This window comes from Podarcis melisellensis, assembly GCF_964234715.1.
Source record: "Podarcis melisellensis genome assembly, chromosome: 3".
In the NCBI taxonomy this organism is placed as follows: Eukaryota; Metazoa; Chordata; class Lepidosauria; order Squamata; family Lacertidae; genus Podarcis; species Podarcis melisellensis.
Window position 1 is genome coordinate 78,342,412 of NC_138530.1, and position 8,824 is coordinate 78,351,235.

Consider the following 8,824-nt stretch of genomic DNA (forward strand, 5'->3'; position numbering starts at 1 on the left):
CTCCTTGGCCCAATCAGGCCATGCCTTCTCTTCTAGATTTTACTAGCCACAATGGGCAAGACTCAAGCATACAAATGGATGCTTATATTTCTGGCGTGTGCATTTACAGGAAATGGTTACAAATTGCACCCAGGAGGTGTTTATTCTGCTATTTGGGTCTTTTAAATTAAATACTGTGTTCATCATAGGCAGAGGGGCAATGGATCAAAATGCTTAGTAAATGTAGGTTTTGTACTTTTTGATCAAACGAGTTTTGTTCCATTACAGACAGTAAAGACAAATTGATGCACCTTTACATTCATTCTGCACGACAAAATATTAATCTGAAGTGGGTGTTCACTTTCCATCATGAAGAAGCGTAAGTACTTAGATCTCATCAGCCAGAGCATTTATTTAATTGTCTTTTTACCAAACAGATGAATGAAAATGATTATTTTACTTCTTGCTTTTCCTTTAATGTCAATCTTATAGCAGCATTAAAGAAAGGAAGCCCTGTTTAAAGAGGAAACAAATGCGCCTGTATTGAAATAAAGGCATATTCTCACTGTGGTGACAGACCTGTTTCGGAGCTCTATCACTTGAAGCTATGGATTGTTGGATAGACAAAATCTGCAAAAAGAAAACTAAAATTTACCAAGACAGATAAGCTAAATCCCTTTTCCTCCACATATGTGTGGAAGAGGTACTTTGTATGCCAGAGAGGGTTCAGTGACATGATATGCATTCTAGGCACAGTGGTGCAGTCTAGGGACAAATGTAACAGAGTGGGGGAAACTATGCCAAAACTAAGCAGGTATGCTATTTCAAGTGTATCAAACATAGCTTCTTGCTAAGAGCAGGGTAGGGAACCTTCCCCCATGCCCATCAAGGACTGCATTATCTTGAGATAATTGTCAGGGTCTGCATGCCAGTGGAGGATGGGTCCTCATGCAGATGGTGGGCATGAACTGAATCCAAAGTCATCCCCTTTGCCCTCCGTCCCTCCCTCTCGCTGTCTCTCTGCCACTCCCTTTCCCACTTCTTCTTCCCATCAGCATAAAGTGAGGCTGAAGCCCACATGACTGCAGATATTATTGAACCCCCAGCTCCCACCGTCCCTGACCATTGGCCATACTGGCTGGCCCTTACATAGAAGGCCACAGATTTCTCAGCCCTGCACTCCTGCACTACAGCATTAATGGTCAAAGGCAAGATCAGCTTTATTTAGAAAGGTATTTTATTATGTGTGTATTATCATGTGTAATCATAAAAACCATTGTAGCTTTTCTTCCCCAATGGTGTCAGGTTTTTGCAAAACGTATAGAACATGAATGTCAGAGTCTGTGTCGTTAGTCCAAAATCTATTGCAATTAGATTCAGAAATGAAAACAAATGCCAGACAGCTACATTTCCTTCCTTCTGCTGTGCTAAATTGCTTGTGAAGATCTATTTCTTCCATTTTAGCCATGGCAAAAGCGTACAGCATAAGGCCACATATGCTGCCTATTAAATGACACTGTCAAACTGGCAACCAAGCAGTGCACAGTTCCATGCTAAACGTGTTAATTGAGTGTTTCTGAACTAGCCTTTGTGTAGCAGCCCATCAAACTGGCTTTGACACTATTCATCACTCATTTATTGCAGGGAATCCAGACAACATTTCTTCCAAACCATTACCATTTCCAAAGATCATTGCAAGTTTTCAAAGAGACTGGCTGGTAATGATTTGGGAGGGTGTTTTCATTGCAAATGTGCCACAATCCTTTCATGCACCAACTAGTACAGTGCTGCTATCTAACATAGGTAAGATGCTTTGATATTGAAACATCCCTAAAGACACAAGAAGAGCTCTGCTGGATCAGACCAAAGACCTATGGCTATGGAAAGCTCACAAGCATCATACAAGAGCAATAGCCCTCTCTTTCTGTTTTTCCTCAGCAACTGGTATTCAGAGGCATGCTGTCTCTGATTCTGGAGATGATCTATAAACATCACGACTAGGGCTGTGCAAATACCAAACATGTAAAGCACAACCCCAAGAATCCTCAGAAATGTAGTTTGTTAATGGTACTGGGAATTATAGCTCCATGAGGGGTGAAGTACAGTTCCCAAGATTCTTGGGGAGAGGAGAATATGCTTTCAATATATGACATGTACCCAGCCTAGCAGACAATATGGCTTGGAGGCTTGGTTCATAATGATCTTGCTGACAGGTGTAAGTAACCCAGCCTCTTCTCCATTATTGTCAATCTAGTTGTCCTGCAGGACCACAACCTTCATTACAGAGTGTTAACTCTTCAGAATAGCTCCCTGCTGATTAATGGAAGTTATTCACATTAATTTGAGGGGCCTGAGGCAAGAAATCCTCTAACAGCCCAATTTGGATGTGGCTACAGTTCAGCTCCTCACACCAGGCTGAGAACTTGACCCTGACAAAGAAGCGACTCTTGACACGGCTGTGCCATTCCTCCTCTATACCATCTTTTCTTTCAAGATCGTTATTTACCTATGTAGACTATTGTTTATTCCCCCTGTATAGAGGAGGAGAAATGAGGCATGATTGCAGCTTTTGTGCACAGTAAGAGTTACCTTCTCATTTATTACACTCTTATTTTGATAGATTTTTGCACACATGCTTGGACAATTTTTAGAAGTGTCATCAATCTAAGACTGCAGTGCAGTTGCTCTCTCACCCCCTGTTCAGCCTATAACTGAAGAGCTGCTCGTAATAAATGAGCGATACGGCTGAGTGTCACCAACCTGCTGTAACATTTAATAGATATTCATAACATGTATTAATCATATGCCGTTCTGAAGGGCTGCGGTCCTGCAAGGTACCAGGCACCTTCAGCTCCCACTCGTGTCAGTGGGACTTGAGATTTGAAAGACGAGGGCCTCCTGCCCTCCAGAAGCTGCTCTTCCCACTTCCTTCTGCCTCCCATGTGTCATGATATAACCCCAGACAGAAGGAAGGGAGCACACTCTGAGGAATAGCTACTACTGTAATGGATTCAAAAAGGAAGGTTTTTGTCTACGGTTCTTCAGCAGTTGGTTTCTTGTGCCTGCATAGGTAAGCTGCCAAGGGAAACTCCATATTGTATTCATTTCAGCTCCCTAAGGCTAAACCCTGGGAGAAAACCTTGATGGATGCACTAAGTTGCACTTCAGTGGCAGGGTGTCTGCTATGCATGCAGAAGGCCCCAGATTCTATCCCCAGTATCTCCTGCCGGAAATATTGAAAAGCCACTACTAGTCAGTGTAGACAATCCTGAGCTAGATAAGACCTATGGTCTGACTTGGTATAAGACAGCTATGTACCTGCTTTGAGCCCATTTTAACTCTAGCTCTGTTCATGCATTTATGCAGGACACTCACACATAGTAGCAATGGCCCCGTCCTCAAAATTATGTCCTATTGCCATGCTTCCCATGGCCTTCCCATGCTGAACACAGGAGTCTGAAAAGGGATAGCTTTGCATCAGTAGCTGTCCACACAAAGTCCTCCACAGTAAATGTTATTGGTGGAGCCAGAGGCATCACCCCACTTCTGCTGCTTCGTGTGAGTAAATGTGTGAATAGGGCTTTTGTGTACTTTATATCACCTGTGTACCATTAAAAAAACATTGTGGATGCAGATTAAGATAAGCTCAGAACTACCACCACCCTCAAAAAAACCCCATTCTTATGTTTTTTGACAATTCAAAGCCACTCTTACTTTGTACCACATTGTGTCCCACCCTTTGTTTCTGGTACATTTATGAAATTTATTGTTTCTATATAGGGAACCATACTGCACATGTACCGTACAACTTCCAGTATGGTAATGGCAACAGTGGAGGTTGTCTGAGGCTGCACTGAGACACCAAGAGGAAACAAGAATTGCAGGACTAGTCAAAACGGGGCAGAGCTGCCTAGTTTATATCCAAATACCTACACATAAATACTGCAAACCTGAATACATACCCAGGCAAACCTTATTACAACATAAGTAGTTTTATAGGCTCAATAATTAAACATCCTAAAGTTTCCTTATCCAATAATGTAAAATATTGCCTTGCAATTAAAATGAATGAGAAAGGGATAGATAGAGTTGCAAAGCATTCCTTACAACAGATCATAGTTCCCTTTTCACTATTAGGGTAACTGTGTTCTAAGGTGATTAATATTGTATCCACTATAAAACAAAGCAGAGGGAGAACAACTGTGAAAGCTCAACCCTAATTTGGACTTGAAAACAAGAAGAATCAGACAGTTCTAAATATGTGCCCAAGATTTCCAGGGTCATCCACAACTAGATTCCACAATACACTTATTTTACTTATTTATGGTGAAGTCTTTTCCTCTAGCCTTTGGTCCTGTTTGAGACCACCTTCCCCATGGAGAACTCTCCCAACCTTAGAAAGCAGGATTGAACTCTGCATATCAACTGATGCATGTAGAGTTCAATCCCCCCAACCCATGGGCCAACTTTGTCCAGTGGACGGGACCCCCCCCCATACACACACACACACCCCTAGCAATCACCTGACATCATGGAAGGGCTCACGAGGACCATCTAGTCCAAACCCTTGAAATTCAGGAATCTTTTGCCCAACATGCTCTACCAACTCAGCTAAATACTTCATTAGCATTATGATGTCAGATGATGGTCAGGTGGGTGGCCCTGCCCACCTGTCAAAGCTGACCCATGGAGTAAGGGCAGATAAGAACCTGGCCTGCTGCATAGTCTTTGATCCACATTTGCATGCTTATTGTGCACCACTTACATTCAAGTTAATGCAAGAGTGTATGGTGCTTTGGATCGGAACTTTTGCCATGAATCACCATATTTGCTAAGTGGCCTGTAAGTTCCTTTTAGTTAAAGCTCATTGAGAAGCAAAATACTCAATGTACCTTAAATGAAATAAGAACAATAACAACAACTGTGCAATTGTATTTTTATTTTAGGGAGAAATCTATTATGACAACAAGATCAAACCTAAGTCAGGTTTAAAAACATTTCTATTGATTTAGCGTCTTTATCTGTTTTCTGAAAGACATTCAATATAAATATCCGATTTATACTAATAGTTATACTTAGCCCAGGATAAAAAGTCATATCTGATTCTACCATGATCTCACCATCATCTAAATCCTAACTTTTAAGCAACCAGAAAAAAGCCATGCTCTTTCAATTCTGTTTTTAATATATGTGAATATCTTCTTCCACATAATCAGAGACACCTAGACTTTTCTTTTCTTTTTACCTTTGGTCCTGCTTTACAATTCCATTATGCAAATTGTCAGTAGGACTCATTGTGAAAAAGAACATAATAATAGGAAATGAGCTATCCAAGCTCAACATAGCAAAAAGAAAACGATATATTAACTAGCAAAGTGGGGGAGAGCTATATTGGGTTAATGGTGGTGCTTGATGCTCAGATTGTATGATCTTCCAAAGACAGAAAAATATTTCTAATTGGAAGATATTTTTAATTGAATTCCTACATGCTTGTAAGTGTCTACCATCTTCAGAATGTTGATAGGACTAACTCCATTCTTTTTTTAAAAAAAAAAGTGAAATGAGGGGAACCTGAGATTGCATGCAAAGAATATCCAAAACTATTCCTTTGGGAAGATGTGTCTACTCTAGATGAAGAGACAGCATATGCACGAATATTTCCCTGGGGAAATATGTAAGCTGAGCTTTGGACATCCTGAAAGGATAGGGAGAGGATAAAGGCTTTGTTTTCAGACATTTGAGGTGAATGCGTTCAGGCTAAAAATTGAAGGGGGCAGGACACTGTTCACAGTCCTCATCCAAATTTCCCCATGCACACCATTGCAAATTCAGACCTTCATCTATTAAGAGAGAAGTTCTGAAAGGGGGTTCTAGGGACATCTAGGTGAACATACTTAGAATCTCCCCTCAGAACTTCCTTTTCAACACAGTAAGGTCTGAAGTGGAACTGGTGGACTTGTGGCTTATGTGCTCTCACCACTTTAAGTTCAGTTGCATTCAGGCAAATGCCCATAGAGGTGGAATGTCTGAAACTAATCCATGATTAGTAGTACCCTACAAAAGTAAGGTCAAATAATCTTGGTTGGTAAATTTGTGCAACATAAACGGAAAAGCTACTTTATGGTGCTCTAGGGCTTTTAAATAGCATCTGGGAAGTTTTTATTTCCCTTTGGAAATTAGAGATTTTCTATTGTCTGCTATGGCATCAGAACTAGGGATGAAGGCCAACAGAATTTATTCAGAAAAATATACTGTGATAAACCCAGTGGTTTAACTGTAATAGAAGCTTAATCCACCCTATAATATTAGTTTAACTGATGTTAAAATAAACTTAATCTATTATTGTTGAAAACGAATAAAGTTACTTAGTTCAGTTGGAGTTGCACCAAAGTCAGGGTGCATAGGTTTCTGCAGCGGCAAAAGAAAAAGGTAACAGTTGGCATAAGGTATGAATTGGGGTGCTGAGAGTCCTCTTCCATTAATCTTCCCATTCCAGGAATGTTAGAATGGGGAATTAGCCCTTGTAACCTTATGGTGGTATTTAAAAGAGTTCTCCAAGAGAATGAAACCTGACTCCATGTGTCACGTGCCAAAAGGTGGTTTCTTCAAAGAAACTGGAGCAGAGACCCATTCTGCTATGGACAATAGAGTTGTCCCTTTCTACTCCTCATGTCAGAAAATATCAAAGGCCAAATGCGACACCAAAAAAACATAATAATTGCCTCGCTCAGTGATGAGACTGTACTTTGTGAAATTTTCCACTCAGTTATGCCCACATGATATATGATCAAATGCAGTATGCAAGCTGCTCTGTTGGGCTCTTTTGGCTGAATGTAATCACTGTGAAGCCGTCTACTATGTTAGGCCTCAGGCAGACTGAGAGGGACAAAAGGGACAAACGGGCTCCATTTTTTTCTGTTTTCCTGTCGCATCTCATCCTCTCTCTCTCCTTTTCCTTCATCACCCTTTCCCTGAGCAATGACATTGAAGCTGGGATAAAAACAAGAGAAGCTGGTTTTGTTCCTAATGCAGAATGGGAAGAAAAGAAAGCCTTATGTGGTGTTCTGAGATTAATACCTTGCCTGTTTTCAGCTGTCAGATTTGTTTCTTCTGTGTGGTGAAATCATATCATGCTATCACAATTCTTATTATGAATGACTATTTAAAGCCTTGAACAGCCTGATGGAGGGGGATTCCTACCCCCACCAGTCAAGGCATGATATCAAGAACTGAGTAACTAGCTGTAGTTTCATCTGGATATTTATACTGGGCATCCTATCAAATTCCACTCACCCTTCATTGACCCCTTTATCTTGTGCTAACTCCTCACGAATCCCAGTAACCTACTGTATTATCCTTGCAGAGAATTTTACGCTCAATTATAACTATCACAACATCTAAGATGGCCTGTTTTACAGAGCCATGTTAAGCAATCAGAAGAATTAAATGGCATTTGAGGCTGGCTTTCTCGGTAATAACTGTTCAAAAGAAAAGCTTCCATATTTAAAGTATTAGCAGCTGTCTGTATTATCGCTATATTGGGATGGGAGGAAAGCAGGAAATAAGGAAAAGATTGCACGCTTTATTTAACAAATTCACCAAGAGATTGAAAAACCATTGAATGAACCAAGCTACAGCTCAATGAAGCAATGTATTTGAGCCCATGGGTGTATTGGCTGTACATGGTGTCTTACTGTGAGCATATTAAGTGCCACAGACAAAAAGATATGAAAAAGTAGGTCTGCAGTTGTAATCACAGTTTTCTGAAAAAGAAATCCCATCCTGCAGAGAATGGATTAATAAAATATAGAGGTTTATGGTCATGTCCAAAATTGCCTGTCAAATCTAGAAATGCAATCACCCAAATGGCTCTGATTGTTCCCTCAATATGTGGCTTCTGTTCTTCTCTTGTGTAGAAATTCCTAAAGGGAAAAAGATACCCCAGAGTTCTTCAAATGCCTATCTTTAAACTGACTGCAGTGAGCTAAATCAGAAGGGCTTTTAAAGGTATTTTTGTGTTGTAATTCTAAATCTAGCTTCCTCTTTTTTAAAGTAACAAATGCAATAAACAAATAGCCATTAGGAAAGCAAATTGTTTGTTATTTCAAGGTACGCTCAAAGTAGGTAGGAAGCTGAGAGCTTACCCGATGAAGAAAGAGGAACATACGATTGCATTTTCGGTCTTCTTTGTCCCACAATCCTTTTTGTATTTCTATGGCTGGATTATAATGGTGTACTTGGAGCAACTGCACAATGATCCATGTCTATAAGAGGGCCCCATATTCTTAGCTGGAAGGAAGGAAGGAAGGAAGGAAGGAAGGAAGGAAGGAAGGAAGGAAGGAAGGAAGGAAGTCCCCTCTTGGAAGGAAAATTATGAAGCAAAATGTACATACAATGTACAGTTGTACAGTTTGCACAATTAAAGTGGATTAAAGCATTCTGTCACCCAGGCACAACAAATCCATTTTTTGCAGTTAGGAAAGTGATGAGGAAATGCACTGGAAAGTTTGAGGTGAATTAATGATTGACAGGAAGCACTGTTATTATTTTATCACCTACCCTCCCTTCACCCTAAGGTGCTATGTATTGATGTCATGCAAGTGTATAAAGAATGACACTCATTAATTTATCTACAAACAAATTGGAATGAATCCTTAAAAAGAACAAGCATATCTAACCTCAACATAAGCTTTGAAAGTGAATCAGGATAAATGCTTGACGAAAGCTCTTGGTGGGATTCAGAGGTTCTTACCTTTGAGTAGACATTTGTAGGGTTGGCCTGCACAACTATAGCCTAGGTAAATATAACCTACCCCCCCCCCCAGCTTTTTCTGCTTTAGAAGAC

The 8,824-nt window shown here is 40.3% G+C and overlaps 1 long non-coding RNA gene across 1 annotated transcript in view; it reads right to left on the reverse strand.

Moving 5' to 3' along the window:
* LOC309367596 overlaps window positions 1–7,903 on the reverse strand; it is an 83,094-nt gene extending 75,191 nt beyond the window's left edge. Inside the window, exon 1 of the long non-coding RNA XR_014167247.1 lies at window positions 7,816–7,903. This is a non-coding gene — a long non-coding RNA (uncharacterized lncRNA). The remainder of the gene's footprint in view (window positions 1–7,815) is intronic.
* Between the last annotated feature and the right edge of the window lie 921 nt (window positions 7,904–8,824).